Source organism: Ictidomys tridecemlineatus, unplaced genomic scaffold (assembly GCF_052094955.1).
Source record: "Ictidomys tridecemlineatus isolate mIctTri1 unplaced genomic scaffold, mIctTri1.hap1 Scaffold_6494, whole genome shotgun sequence".
NCBI lineage: Eukaryota > Metazoa > Chordata > Mammalia > Rodentia > Sciuridae > Ictidomys > Ictidomys tridecemlineatus.
In genome coordinates this window covers 1-13,820 of record NW_027524526.1, presented here as the reverse complement: position 1 = coordinate 13,820, position 13,820 = coordinate 1, and the positions used below count along the sequence as shown (strand labels likewise).

Sequence of the window (13,820 nt, the reverse complement as noted above, 5' to 3'; positions counted from 1 at the left end):
CCTGCCTCTGCCATTCTCTGCTCTCCTCCACACAAACTCTTAAACAAGCTCTTTTCTCTCCTCCACACCCAGCCTCCCCTTAAAAATGAATATATTATTATGGTGCCCTTTTTGGGGGTTGGATGTTGGGGTGCCAGGGATTGAGCTCAGGGGCACTTGACCACTGAGCCACCTCCCCAGCCCTATTCTGTGTTTTAATTAGAGTCAGGGTCTCACGGAGTTGCTTAGCTCCTCACTTTTGCTGAGGCTGGCTTTGAACTCGTCATCCTCCTGTCTCAGCCTCCAGAGCCGCTGGGATGACAGACGTGTGACATCGCACCCGGCCATTATGGTGCCTTTTGCACGAACAAAGAAGTACAAGGAAGCGACCTGACCGTGATGCGGGACTCCTCTGTGCCCACGCCCACCACAAATGGCTCTCCTGTCCTGAGAACGCTGCTCCCTCTTTTTTTTTTTTTTTTTTTTTTTTTTTTTTTTTAAAGAGAGAGTGAGAGGGGGGGGACAGAGAGAGAGAGAGAATTTTAACATTTATTTATTTTTTCTTAGTTCTCGGCGGATACAACATCTTCGTTTGTATGTGGTGCTGAGGATCGAACCCGGGCCGCACGCATGCTAGGCGAGCGCGCTACCGCTTGAGCCACATCCCTCTTTCGTTCACCTTGCTGTGGCCATCCTAGACACCTCACTCAAGGGACACTTCCGTGTCCTGTTTCTTGACCAGTGGGTAGCATGGCCACTGGAGGTCCCACCCTCCCCTGCTTTCCTCTGCTCTCTGCCACCCCTGACTCCTCCTTTATCAGGTTCCCGATGGCTCTGATGACCATCCTGGGCCCCTGCCTCTCTGCGCCTCCTCTAGGTCAGGGGTGGGTCCTCAAGCGGGACCAGGGGTCTGTGAGAAGAATTCAGAGGCTCCATGACCTTGAGAGAAGAAGATGACATCTTCGGTCGACTAACTTGTGCTTAAAGCCTCCCACTTCCTCCAGTTAAGAGCATGGGCCACAGACCAGGCGGATCTCGGGGGCTCCGTGGACTTGGAGGCCAATAGGACTCACAGATACTTTCAGACTTAACGCAGCTGGCCACTGTATCGTGCAATACGCTCCTTCTCGTCGTGATTTTGGACATGAGGAAGCCCATCGTGCTATGATTTTATTAAAGATTAGATTTTAATATTTGTTTTATGATTTCAAAGTGACGAGATGTCCTTATGCATTTATTTTATGTGTTTCTGAGGATGATCCATAATCATCACCCGGGACCGAAGGACCCAAGGCCAAAGGACCCAAGGCTCCAACAGCATCAGGGCCCCGGCCAGGCGCCCGACTTCTCCTGGGACTTCCCTGTCCCCCACGCTGACGGGATGGTCACCGCCTCCCCTGGACTTCTCCCCTGGACGTCCTGCCAGCTCCCCTGACCCTGCACCCCACTCTCCCACATCTTTCCCATCTCAGTAGACGGCCCACCTGGTTCTGAAGCCCCCGACCCGGACCTCCACCTTGACTGCTCTTTTTGTCACCCGCCACATTCACCCTCTGGCGGGTTCTGCCCGCTGTGATGCCAATGCAAATGTGGAATCCCTCGCCCACTCCCTCTTCTCCACGGGCTGCCTCTTTGGATCCTCTCCTGCTAACTCAACTGCCCAGGAATCCTCGGGGTGGCTGGCTGGGGCCACCAGGGGACAGGGCCAGCAGAGCTTCCTAGGCTGGTCCCTGACTTCCCCGTTCAGAAGAAGCTGCTGGACCCCCAGGCCTGAGCTTCTGCTCCTGGGGTGGATCGCAAGCTCGTTCCTGAGCTGGCACCTTCCCGGGCATCTCTCCCAAGCCGCCCAGAGGACTCAGAAGACTGGTCCCAGGTCCCCAGCCACCAGGCCAGGTTCCAAGGCTTCTCGCCCTGGGGCTTCTTTAGGCTTTCTGGGGACTGAGGGTAGTTTGGGGTCACCTCAATTGACTAGAGCTCCCAGAGTACCCTCACTGGTCCCCCATTGGTCCTGTGGCTCCAAGTGGCCGGGCTGGGCAGAGGCCACCCACAGCTGGATCCTATCACCCAATTTGCCATGCCGCCCACCAGCACGGGTCCTGGGGCGGATGATCTGAACCAGACGGGCCCAGTTCACCGGCTGGGGCTCTGGAGATCAGATCCACCAAGATGGTGGGGCTGGGTCTGTCTGGAGCCTGGGCACCAAGCGGAAGGGCAGGGAAGGATTCCAGGGAGGAGTGGGCCCAGGCTCTCCGACCCTCAGGCCCAGACAGGGTTTAACCTGCCCCACAACCGAGGCCGATGAAGAGGCTGAGCGTGGGCCCTGGGCTACTAGCCCCTGCCCTCGGCCCTGGGTTCAAGTTCGGATTCTGCCGCGCCCCAGCCTGGGCCCTTGGAGTTATCACATGTTTCAGAGCCTCATTGTCACATCTGTGAATGAGGAAACAGCAGGGTGCTAAATGCTACCGATCGTGTGGACCTACTGTGTGTAAGGAAGATACGCACGATTTTTTTTTTTTTTGGCACCAGGGATTAAATCCAGGGGCGCTCAACCACTGAGCCACATCCCCAGCCCTTTTTGTTTTATTTAGAGACAGGTCTCCTCACTAGTTGCTGAGGCTGGCTTTGAACTCATGATCTTCCTACCTCAGCCTCCCGAGCTGCTGGGGCTTGTGCCACTGCGCCTACCTAATCATGCTTTTCTCAGGCCTGGAGAGGGCTTCTGTCCACACCAGCCTGTGTGGTCTCTCAGAGCCTCAGTTTCACTATCTGAAGAATGGGCACAGAGACGGGGGTCCTGAAGGATGGCAGCTGTCCTGGCAATCCCTGGGGTGCCCCTACTGTGCATCAGGAGGGCTTGGGGCCCCCGCAGTAGCCTCTCAAGGGCACCTAGCCCAGTCCTTTACAGGAGGGCTCTGCGGTTGGCCCCACTGACAGAGGAGCAACTGGGGGCTCAGGCACATGTCACAGTCAAGATGCTAGGCTTGTCCCCAGGTCCGCTGGTTTGGAGGGCCAGGTCAGGTGGGAGGGTCGGGGCAACGCAGTGTGAGGATCAGCCCTCCAGCCAGGAGCAGGGGGGACCCAGCAAGCCCCGCTGTGGGCTTCTACCTGTTGACCCAGTCCCAGGCCTGTTCCTGAACCAGACCCAACAGAACCAGGGTTTGGGTGAGCCAGGCTGTGAGCCAGGTAGAGAAAGCAGAGATCCCCTGGAGCCTCCCCCTGGAGCCTCCCCCAGCACACTGCGGAGGGCAGAGACGGCAGGGTTAGGGGCCAGGGCCTCTCTGCCCCCATGACAGGTCCCAGCCCAGCATCTCTGGCTGTGTGACTTCAGTCAAATGACTTGACCTCTGTCTCTCCTTTGTAGTGTTAGGCCCAAGCCCTCAGAGGGGTCCCAGCTCCTCTGTCTCTCCGGTGCCCCACATCCCTGTGGTCCCTAGCCTCGGCCACAGGCCGAATCTGATCGCCTCTTCCCACCACCGTCACCCCTCGTGGGGCACATGAGCCTCACTGCACTCTCAGCCTCTGTCCTCAGTCCCACAGCCTCTAAAGAAAGCCCCACACGTACGAAGCCAGAAGGTCTCAGAAAACCCAAGTCAGACTGTGGCACTCTGTGCCCCACACCAGGCGGTGGCCCGTCACTTAGGGAGAAGCAGGCTTCTTGGCAGTTTCTTTTCCAGGAGACAAAAGTCTTTGCTTTGGCCATTTGCAAGACCACCCCAACAAGCAGGTGCAAGACCACCCCAACAAGCAGGTTGAAGCCCGGATGCCCTGGGCAGGGGGTGGCCACGAGGGTGAGCCTTCTCTGAGCTCGAAGCTGAGCCAGGCCATGGCGGGGAGCCCGGCTGGGGTGGCACAGAAGGGCTTTAGCAGAGGTGTACCCGGGCAGCGCCAAGTGCAGAGGTGGGGTACCCAGGGACCCGCAGATGCCCTCAACCCTACCCCCTCCATTCAGAGATGGGGAGACTGAGGCCCCGGTTGGGAGAGGGATACAGCCGAGGACACATGGACTAAGAGCCACCTTTGGTCCAGATCTGTGAAAACCTGGGAGTCACAGCTGGTCACATGACTTCCTGCGTGTTTCCATTTACATGTAAATTTTTATGATTTTAATTGTTTTGAAGGAGCGATAGAGACACATTGTTCGGAATTCCAAGGAGCCCAAAGGAATGAAATGGAAAACAAATTTCCCAGCGCCGCCCCAGCCTGCGGTTCCTGTCCCTACAGGCCACCGAGGGAGTTTCCTGGGTTTCCTTCCAGAGAAAACTACGCACACCCGCCGCCAGCATGCTTATGCCCCCGTCCCCTGCCCTGTGGTCTGCTGGGACGTGGGCTTGGGGACCTGCGCCTGGTTTCTTTTTATTTGACATAATTATGGAAGTTGCGACACATCCATCCAGTGACACTCGCCTGCTGTTGAACAGCTGCGTGCCGGTCCACCTAGGCCACCGCTGTCCACTCATCGGGTCCCCCAGGGCAGAGCCTGTAGGTTGCTTCCAGGATTCTGCCATCACCAAGAGGTCGCTGTGAACGTCTTTGTGCACCTGTCATTTATCACCCCTGCAAGGCTTCGAGGGAAACAGATCCTTCCAAGTGGCACTGCAAGTTCAAGGGTGTGTGCCCTGGTGATTGGGACTACTGTTCTCTCCTAGGCTGGCCCAGGGGGTGTCTGGGCAGTGCCACCCTGTGCTGGGAGGAGCCCTGGAGTCTGCAGAGGTGGCCGCAGGAGCCAGAGGGCTGTCCACCGGCACTTGCAGACCCCCGATTCTCCCCAGCCTCCTTCTGACTCCACTGGGAAGCCTTCCCTGACCACCCACCCACAGCAAGCCTTGCCCCACCCGCCGTTCTCTACCCCACTGCCCACCGGGGTGCCCACCCTGGTTTCTGCACGGCTCCACGCCACCCGAAACCACCACTGCCACTTGTCATTTGATTCCCTCGGGAATCTCAGCCCCCACAGTGCCCCCATTCATGGCCACAGCTGCGAGGATGGACCAGTACGAGGCACACAGGTGGCCCTCAGTCAAGAACAGGCAAGCAGGAGGAGCGCTAGTTCAAAGCCAGCCTCAGCCACTCAGTGAGGCCCTGTCTCTAAATAAAATAGGAAACAGGGCTGGGGGCGAGACTCAGTGGCCGAGTGCCCCTGGGTTCTATCCCTGGAACCCGACCCCCACCCCCCAAAAAAGAACAGACAAGCTGGTTTTGTACACGGGACCAGATTTCCACGGACCAGCTGTTTGGTAGCTAGAAATAAGTTTGGGCCTCCAGGTCCTGGCCCTGGTCACTGTTGGAGCCCTGAGAGAGGGCAGCGGAGTGGAGCCCAGAGACTGGACAGGCATCCCAAGAAGGGCAGGAAAGGAAGGGGAGGAAATGCCAACATGGAGACCAGAGCCTGGGAGGAGGGGGGGGGAGCAGAGGAAAGTTCTAGAATGAGTGAGGCACAGTCTCTGTGCTCATTCACTTGTTCAACGAAGTTGTTCAGAGGTGCCAAGACTGTGCAGGGACTGTGCAGGGATTGTGCAGGGACTGTGCAGGGACTGTGCAGGGACTGTGCAGGGATTGTGCAGGGACTGTGCAGGGACTGTGCAGGGACTGGGGAGAGAGCAGGGGAGAGCGGGCCAGGGGCTCCCCGGGAGGGGCTGGGGCTCGGTGCGCACACACTGGCTCAGGCCTCCGCCGTCTCGCTCACCCATTCTGCAGACAGGGAAAAGCGGTACGAGGAAGCCTGAGCCTCTTCCGAGTCACAGGCGGCAGAGGATGGATTTAAACGCGGGCATTTGGGTAGAAGAAGGGCGGATGGACACACTCACGCCTAGCGCAGGCGCAGGCGCGCGCAGAAACACCGCGGTGACCCCCAGCAATCGGTGGCTTCCTGTGTGTTCGCGATCACAGGGAAAAGTTCAGGCATCTGGCACCCAGGGCCCCATCGGGCTACGTGGCGGCCATCCTGGGGGGCCCCCGGAGATCCCTGGCCCTGGTGCTCTCCTGTCCCACTGGGTCACCGTTGGCTGTCCTAGAGATGCTGGTGTGTTCAGGCCGGCGCACGGGCTTCCCTTCTGTCTGGTCACTTGCTCTAGGACAATAGCCACGTGTCCTGGAGAGGAACCGAGGCCTCACCCATAGGCGCACCAACGAGCCGGCAGCTGACCCCGCGCCACCCCCGGAAAAGACCCCAGTGCAGACCCTCAGAAACAGAAAGCTGGGAAATGTCCGAGGTCATTTTAAGCTGATATGTGTCCTAGGGGGCTTGGCTTTGCCGCAGTCACCCTCTGGTAGCTCCTCTTGCGTCTGATTCCTGCTCTGGGCTTGGCCAGTCACCCCTCCCCACTGCCACCCCTGGACCTGTGGGCCCTGCAGCCAGGCTCCCTCCTGCCGGGTCCAGCCACCCTCTGATTCCTCGCAGACTGAGGTCACTTGTCTTGTCTGGGAGCAGCGACGCCCAGCCTCCCCCAGCTGATCCCCTCCCTGCAGGGAGTCTGTGGTCTTTCCTCCGGGTCAGCTTAGAGCTGGCGCAGGGAGTGGGCGAGGAGGCAGGCAGGAGTCAGGGACCAGCAGGACCTTGTGCACCTCTGCCCGGCCACAGTGCCCCAGCAGGGGCCCAGCACCTCCAGACTCCAGCTGTGACCCTGAGTCCAGTCTGGGTGTGGACCCTGCTGGGAGCAGGGAGCTTGGGCCTTTGATGTGGCTTCTCAGAGCCACAGTGGCCTCATTGGAAGATGGAGTTCATCGTCCCCCACTCCCAGATTGGCTGGGAGGAGCAGAGGAATGGCCACTGGAATCTGTTCCCTGGGCACTGGGATTCTGTCCAGTTTGTTCTTGGGATCTAGCACACAGTAGGTGCTTACCAACATTTGCTGCATATCTGTGGCCATCCTGCCTTCTGAGTCTCACCTCTCATGGGGTCCTCTGTCCACCCATGGGTTCTGCCCTTCACAAATGAGTAAACTGAGGGCCCATGAGGCCAAGTGTTACCCTCAGCCATAAATGCCCATCTTGCACATGTGGCAGCCCAGGCAGTCCCTGCAGCTGAGGTGTCAGAGAGAAGATCAGGGCAGGGGGGGAAGGACACGTCCAGATGTCCATAGCCACTGCCCATCACAGAGTCATCCTCAGTGGGGACGGAATGGAAGCATGGCCACATCAGTTCCTGGTTCCCATGGTCCTCGAGAACAGAGTCTATCCCAGGAAGATCTGGCCTGGTCCCTCTGTGCACTCCACCCCCTCATGGTCACGCCCTCCTGGCCCTGTGTGCTCTAGCCACAAAGAGCTCCTTTCACCTCCTTGCTAGGTTGCACCCCAGGGCCTTTGCACTCACTGTTCCTTGTGCTTGGAATGTTTTCCCCTTCCTTTCCTCACCTGGGAACTACCAACCCAAACTTAAGAGCCCAGCTCTGTTCTCCTGATGCAGTCTCTCCCTCCAGGTCAGGTGCCTGTTATACGCCCCAGCGCATGGTGGTCCCCCGCCCCTGCTTTACAGCACATATCATGAACGACCACTACCTATGAGAGATTGCTAGGTGTGTCTGTGCCACTGCCCCAGGAGCACCGGGATGTGCCTTCCTTGCTCAGGGCTGAGTCCTCCCACCTACCCAGGGCCTGGGTCCAGAGCAAGCTCTCAGTAAACTCAGAGGAAGGCGTGGGCAAGGGAAGGCAGGAGGGAGCGCTCTCGGCCAGGGATCCAGCTCAGAACTGCAGGCGCTGGCACATGTGCGCGCTCAGCTGCATGAGACCCCGCAACGGCAAGGCCATCATGGATTTTCACGACATCGTGACATGCTGTGTGTCATGTTTGTCCACCCTCTGAGCCCCGTCTAACCTCGTCACTCACTTTGGAGTGCATGAGGCCAGGTCACTCCTCTACCCATCAGTGTCCCCGTCTGTCCAAGGAGCGGGTAGAGAGAGGTGGGCTGCACAGGGGTAAGACTGTGGGACTGGAGCCGTCTGCTGGGGTGCAGGCCCTCTCTTCTTAGGGCCTCAGCTTCCCCACCCCAAATGAGGATCCTGACAGTCCTCCTGTTTCGGGGGCCAGGGGGGTTGGGGTTTAGCGGGGTTTAGCGAGCTGAGCCAATGTTCGTAAATCACGCGCCACAGGTCCTGGCTCGGAGTCCCTGTGTGGATTCAGTGTGGCCTTGCAACACGTCGGGAACAAGAGTGACTTCCCCCACCCCCCGCCAGCCCGGGCACCGTGACTCCCTTTCACAGATGGCAAAACTGAGGCTCATTCTGCAAACATTTGCAGAGGTGCCCATTCCACAAACACAAGGCCTGGCCAATACAGGCAACTCATAGAAAGATGCGATCGATGGCAGATGATGTGACGTCACGTAGGTAGGAAACACATTTACTCCAGGTTGGAGAGGGACAGGCACAGGGAAGGGGTGATCAGCACCAAATTCAGAATAGTTCTGGGAGGTGGGAGGAGGAGGGAGGACACACACTTCGGCAGTCCTAGGTAACAGGCTCAGGTCTTCACACTGGGCCAGAGCTCCACCACTGAGCTACGTCCTCAGCCCTTTGGATTTGACGTTGAGACAGGGTCTCACTAAGTTGCCGAGGTTGGCCTTGAACTTGCGATCCTCCTGCCTCAGCCTCCTGGGTAGCCGGGATTACAGGTGTGCACCACCACACCCAGCTGAGATTTCCCAATTTTGAATCTTGAAATTTAACTACAAAGCTGAGCAAAGCCACAGGCCGTTGGCCAGAGGCGGGGTGGGGCCTGGAGCTCTGGTCTGCGGGGCTGGGGGAGCTGGGTTCCATCGCCTTGTTGGCTCATCCCCCGACTCCCCTCGGGCCCCGCAGCCCATTGGCATTCTCTGCAGAGCTGCCTCCCGGGGTTCCCCTCGGCCACCTGGAAACTGTCTTCCTTCCTGCAGCCCTGCTTGGTGACCACAGTGTGTGCACGGACCCCTGGATGCTGGACTGGGGTCAGCACGGGGGTCCACAAGGATCTGCTGGTCTCAGGAGAGGCGGCTTTGCTCTCAACTTCAAGGTTCCCAGGAATCAGTTCACCCAGGCACCCCCGGGGTTTGAGTTTGTGCCTTATGTGGTCTTCCCCGGAGGTGGTTTCCATGAGCCCCACTTTGCAGATGAGGAAACGGAGGCCCAGGGAGGAGGAAAGGCTCTGGTGGGAGTCGGGACATGGAGAGGCTGCAGGGCCCTCTGTCGCCCCCTGCAGCCTGGGCTCCCCGCTCTGCGCACTCCCCAGCCGACTCCCCGGCCCCTCACCCACCCCGGGAGCTGTCTGTCCCCCTGCGTGAGCGCTGACCCACTTAATCACCACCGTCACCTCCAAAGCAGCCTCTGCCTGTGTCCCTGTCTCCCAGGTGAGGAAACGGGGCCCCGGAGCCGCCCAGTGGTTGATTGGGAGGATGCAGCCAGTGGGAAGAGGAGCCGGGGTTCAAGTGGAGTCAGTGGCCTCCGTGGGACTGGGCGGGGGAAGGGATGGCCACCAAAGGGAGACTGGCAGCGGCTGGGTCTTCCCTTCCCTCAGCCAGGGACAGCTCCAGGCTCGCAGGGAGCACCTCAGTCCACAGGAGCCTGGAAAGCGGGGGAGCCCCAGGACCTCTGCTGGGGTCCCAGGCCCCAGTGGGTGTCCAGGGGCCCACAGTGGACAGGTCTCGGTCCCCTCGGCCTCCCAGGGCCTCAGTTTCCTCATCTCTTCATGCACCATCTCACTTCATCCGGGCATTTTGAGAAGCAGATGCAAGAATCTGCACAGTCTGCAGGACGGTGAGGGGCACCCCCTGGGTGCTCAGCGTGTGCCCCCCGCAATTCTTCTTAACTTTCTTTGTCCCCCCTCACTCTGGGAGGCCAGGAGCACATCGGGTTTCACTTCACAGAGAAGCCAGTGGAGGAGGTGACCTCCCCAGGTCCCACAGCAGGTTGGTGGCCCCCCCAGAACATGACCTCTGTTCCCAGGTCGGTCTAACCCAGACTCCATGGGCAGGTCCATTCCAGACATTTCTCTGAGGTTAAGCAAAGGCCCTGAGGCCAGAGCTGGCCCGAGGTGTGGGCTTGACAAGGGGCAGACGGGGCCTGACTCCTCACATTCCCTTCCTGAGGGGAAGGGGAGAGGGTCTGCGCAGATCCTAGCCCCAAGCACTCTCCGTCCAGGGTGGACAGCCAGGAGCATGTGACCCTGCCCTGGGGGATGGCCCCGCCAGACCGCGTGAACAAGTGAACCTGTTCCTCTGGGGAAAGCCAGAGCGGCATGCTGCCGCCGCCACCCCGGGCACCAACCAGCCGGCCGTCCCCAGGGTGATGGCGTTGGGTGGACAGTTCTAGGCCCCTTTGCAGAAAAATAACCCTTTCCTCCTAGAAGCAGAGGTCCTTCGCCCCACCCCAGCCCCCAGTGCCAAACTGCCAGGAAAGAAGCCAGCCGAGGCCAGGATCAAACCCCAAGACGCGGGCTTCAGCACCGAGACCCACTTCTGGACCACGAGAGGGACGGGGAATGTGGGGAGAGACGGACAGCCAGACAGGAGAGGACCAGGGACACAGAGTCAGCGAGAGCCCTGGGAACCTGCAGGGGGCACCTGGGGAGCCAGGGAGAGAGAGAGCCCAGAGCCCAGGCGGCCATGGCTGGCTCAGCCGGGAGAGCAGAGGGGCGGCTTGGTCTGGGCCTGGTTTCCTCACCTGTAGAAAGGGCAGAGGGAGGAGGCGGAGATGGCACGTCCTGGCCCATGAGCTGGTGGGCAGCCTGACGGCTCCAGACGCCAGTCCCTGGGCAGGGGTCTTCCAGGAGGAGGAGGGGGAGAGAGAAGGAGGAGGGGTGCAGGAGGGGGAGGGGCAGAAGAGGGAGCCAGGGACGGGGTGAGCCTGGACTCCCCACCTTGGCACTCTTTCAGGACAGTAGGGCCCCCACCAGCTGCCTGCCTGGACTTGGAGTCCATTGGGTGGTGAAGGCAGCTGCCCACTCTCTCCAGAACTTGGCTCCCTGCCATCCTCGACTCTGTCCAGAGGCTGGAGGAAGAATCTGCGCTTGGACCCAGAGTCCAGGTGGGCTGCATGACCAGGGCCAGTCACTCCCCCCACCGCCCGGCCTCGGTTTCCTCATCTGTACACTGAAGAACAGGAGGGGAGTTGGGAGCGTGGACTGAGCAAGCTCAGCTGCTAGAGTGCTCACCCAGGGAGCACTCCCTCCTTCTCCCAGGTGGGCGGAATCAACCTTCCTTCCTTCCTTCCCTCCTTCCTTCCTTCCCTCCTTCCTTCCCTCCTTCGGACTGAACCCAGAGGTGCTCTCCCGCTGAGCCACATCCCCAGCTCTTTTTCCTATTTTATCTGGAGACAGGACCTTGCCAAGTTGCTGAACTCAGGATCCTCCTGACTCAGCCTCCCAGACCAGGAGAAGAACCAGAGGAAGGTCCCGGTCACAGCCTGGGAAGGTGGTGAGCATCCCAGCTGGGACCAGGGGGAGAGCGTTGTTCCAAGGAGCCAGGGATTGCCTGCCTCACCCATGGGGCGGGAGGAGGAGAGACCCCCAAGCCACAGGGCCTACGTGTATGTCCGGTAAGAGCCGTTAAGGGAAGCAGTCAACAGGTACCAAGAACTTGCATGACGCCTGGCACCCGGCCAAGGGCTTTTGGGCATCATCTCACTAAGTCCTCGCCGAGGTGGGCAGTCTCGTCCCCTCATTCTGTAGGTGAGGAAACTGAACCTCAGAGACGTGAAGCAATTTTCCCCCAGGCACACAGCCCGGAAGGAGCAGAAGTGGAACTTGAATTCTGACCCCTGGCTCCACAGCCAGGGCCCCCACCTTCCAGGGTCTGGGGACGGAACAGACGCAGGGAGAGTGACACTGGGGTGTGTTTACTCAGATGGCTCTGAGCTTCTGGCTGGCTCCTTGGACACAGGGTGACCTGGCGGTGAATATCACAGGGCATGAATGGGGTGCTCCACGCCAGGGGTCCCTGACCCAGAGGGTGGTATGGCAGTCACCATATGGCGGACCCTCTGTCTCTGCTGGGTGCCCGGATCCCACCTGAGACACAGCAGGATTAGGGTCCCATTGAGACCAGCATGGATGGGTCACAACCTGGCCCCAGGGACACTGCACCTTTTGACCAACTTGACTAAGACTAACTGGGCTTGGGCTCGGCCGGCGCTCAGACGGGGGTGGAGCTGTGTGCCGTGCACCTGTGGCCAGCAGTGGGCTGAGTGCGGTGCCCGAGTGGTCTCGCCGGGGTCCCCTAGCATGCTGTCACCTTCTCCACTTTGCTCATCCTTGGTCACAAGGCAAGTGTGTGCCAGGGTCAGATGTGAACCCAGGCTGGTCGGGCTCCCATGGGACTCTGGGCACCCAGGGCTCTTGATGACCCCCCCCTCCCCCGGACACCTAGAGAGGACACTCCACCTCAGGATGAAGGGTCGGGCCAGGGAGTCCTTGGGGTCAACTCCACCTGCTGGCTCAGCCAGTGCTCCCAGCGGACTCAAAAGAGGGACAAGAGTGTGAGACTTGGGGTGGAAGTGCTGGTAGTGATGGGGGGAGGGGGCCCTGAGCCAGGGCCATGGCCAGGGATGGGAAGACAGGTGACAGGTGGGACCTGCTGCCTGGAGCTGAGCAGGGAGCCAAGCAGACCCCCAGAGCCGGGTGGTGTGACGTCCTAGACAGAGATGGGGGCCCAGGAGCCGAGTCCCAGGCAGCCCTGGGGGACACGCCCACAGGCCCTGGGTGCCCGTTGGGGGCACTTCCTGTGGGGAGTCGGTTTGGGGACTCAGGATCCCATCAGGAGTGAATCGGTGACATTGCTGAGTGGAGATAGAGGGACGAGGGGACGGCCACACTCCCTCACAGATATTTGCCAACATATCCGTCACCTTCCTCAGTTTGTCACCATGAGGGCGCAGGCCCTGGGAACCCAGTGAGCCAGACACGGCACCGTCCTCTGGGGGCCAGACCAGGACGAGAGCTCTGCAGAGGGTCAGGTGAGCCCTGCGAGGGCGCCGGGGAGGGAGGGAGGGGACAGGAGGGCTCTCAGACCTGGGGAGGACAGGGGCACCTCTCGGGCAGAGGAGCTGAGTCCTGAAGGAGTTGGGGAGGCACCTGGAGTCTGCACAGGGGAAGGGGCTCCACTGTGTTCTGATGGCCTGGAGCCCGGGCAGAGGGCCAGTGTCCCTCGGGGCTTCCGTGAGGACCCTCTGTCTGTGGGGATGGAAGCAGGGAGCCGCTGAAGTGGCAGGCAGGGGACAGAGGTGGCAGGGGGTGGGTGGGGGCCAGAGCGGGTGTGCTTGGTGGCAGGGACTGGCCAATGGAGACCCTTCCCAGAAGGATGGTGTTGGTCACCAAGATGGAGCTTGTCAAGGGGTCAAGTAAAAGGAAGGCTGAGCCGTAGCCTCGGGACTTGGGAATTGGCAGGTGACCCCAGGACAAGGAGCCACTGGAAAGTGAGGAAGAGTGAGCTGGCAAGAGACTCGGTCTTTTCTCCTCCTCCTCCCCCTCCTCCTCTTCCTCTTCATCCTCTCCTCCTCCTCCCCCTCCTCCCCCTCCTCCTCCTCCTCCTCTTCATCTCCATCCTCCTCCTCCTCCCCTTTCCTCCTCCTCCTGCTCCTCTTCCTCTCCTTCCTCCCCTTCCTCTTCCTCTTCCTCCTCCCCTCCTCCCTCTCCTCCTCCTCCTGCTCCTCTTCCTCTCCCTCCTCCCCCTCTTCTCCTTCTTCCTCTTTCCCCTCCTCTTCCTTTTATCCTCCCACCTCTTCTTCCTCTTCCTCTTCCCCTCCTCTTCCTCTTTATCCTCCTCCTAATCCTCCTCCTCTCCCTCCTCCTCTTCCTCCCTCCCTCCCTCTCTTCTTCCTCCCCCTTTTCCCTTCCTCCTCTGGTGCCTCTCCCTCCTCCCCCTCCTCCTCTTCTTCCT

General features: G+C 60.0%; 1 non-coding gene across 5 annotated transcripts; it reads left to right on the top strand.

Moving 5' to 3' along the window:
- Window positions 1–444: 444 nt before the first annotated feature.
- On the top strand, window positions 445–12,907 carry LOC101976127 (uncharacterized). Of its 5 annotated transcripts, none has more exons than XR_013433795.1 (5): window positions 445–8,301; window positions 8,847–9,854; window positions 10,292–11,125; window positions 11,264–11,360; window positions 12,799–12,907. It is a non-coding gene; the product is annotated as an uncharacterized LOC101976127 (transcript). The 5 variants fall into 5 exon arrangements; XR_013433796.1 differs by having other exon boundaries at window positions 445–9,296; window positions 9,788–9,854; XR_013433794.1 differs by having other exon boundaries at window positions 445–9,854; window positions 10,292–10,474; window positions 10,899–11,125.
- The last annotated feature ends 913 nt before the right edge of the window (window positions 12,908–13,820 follow it).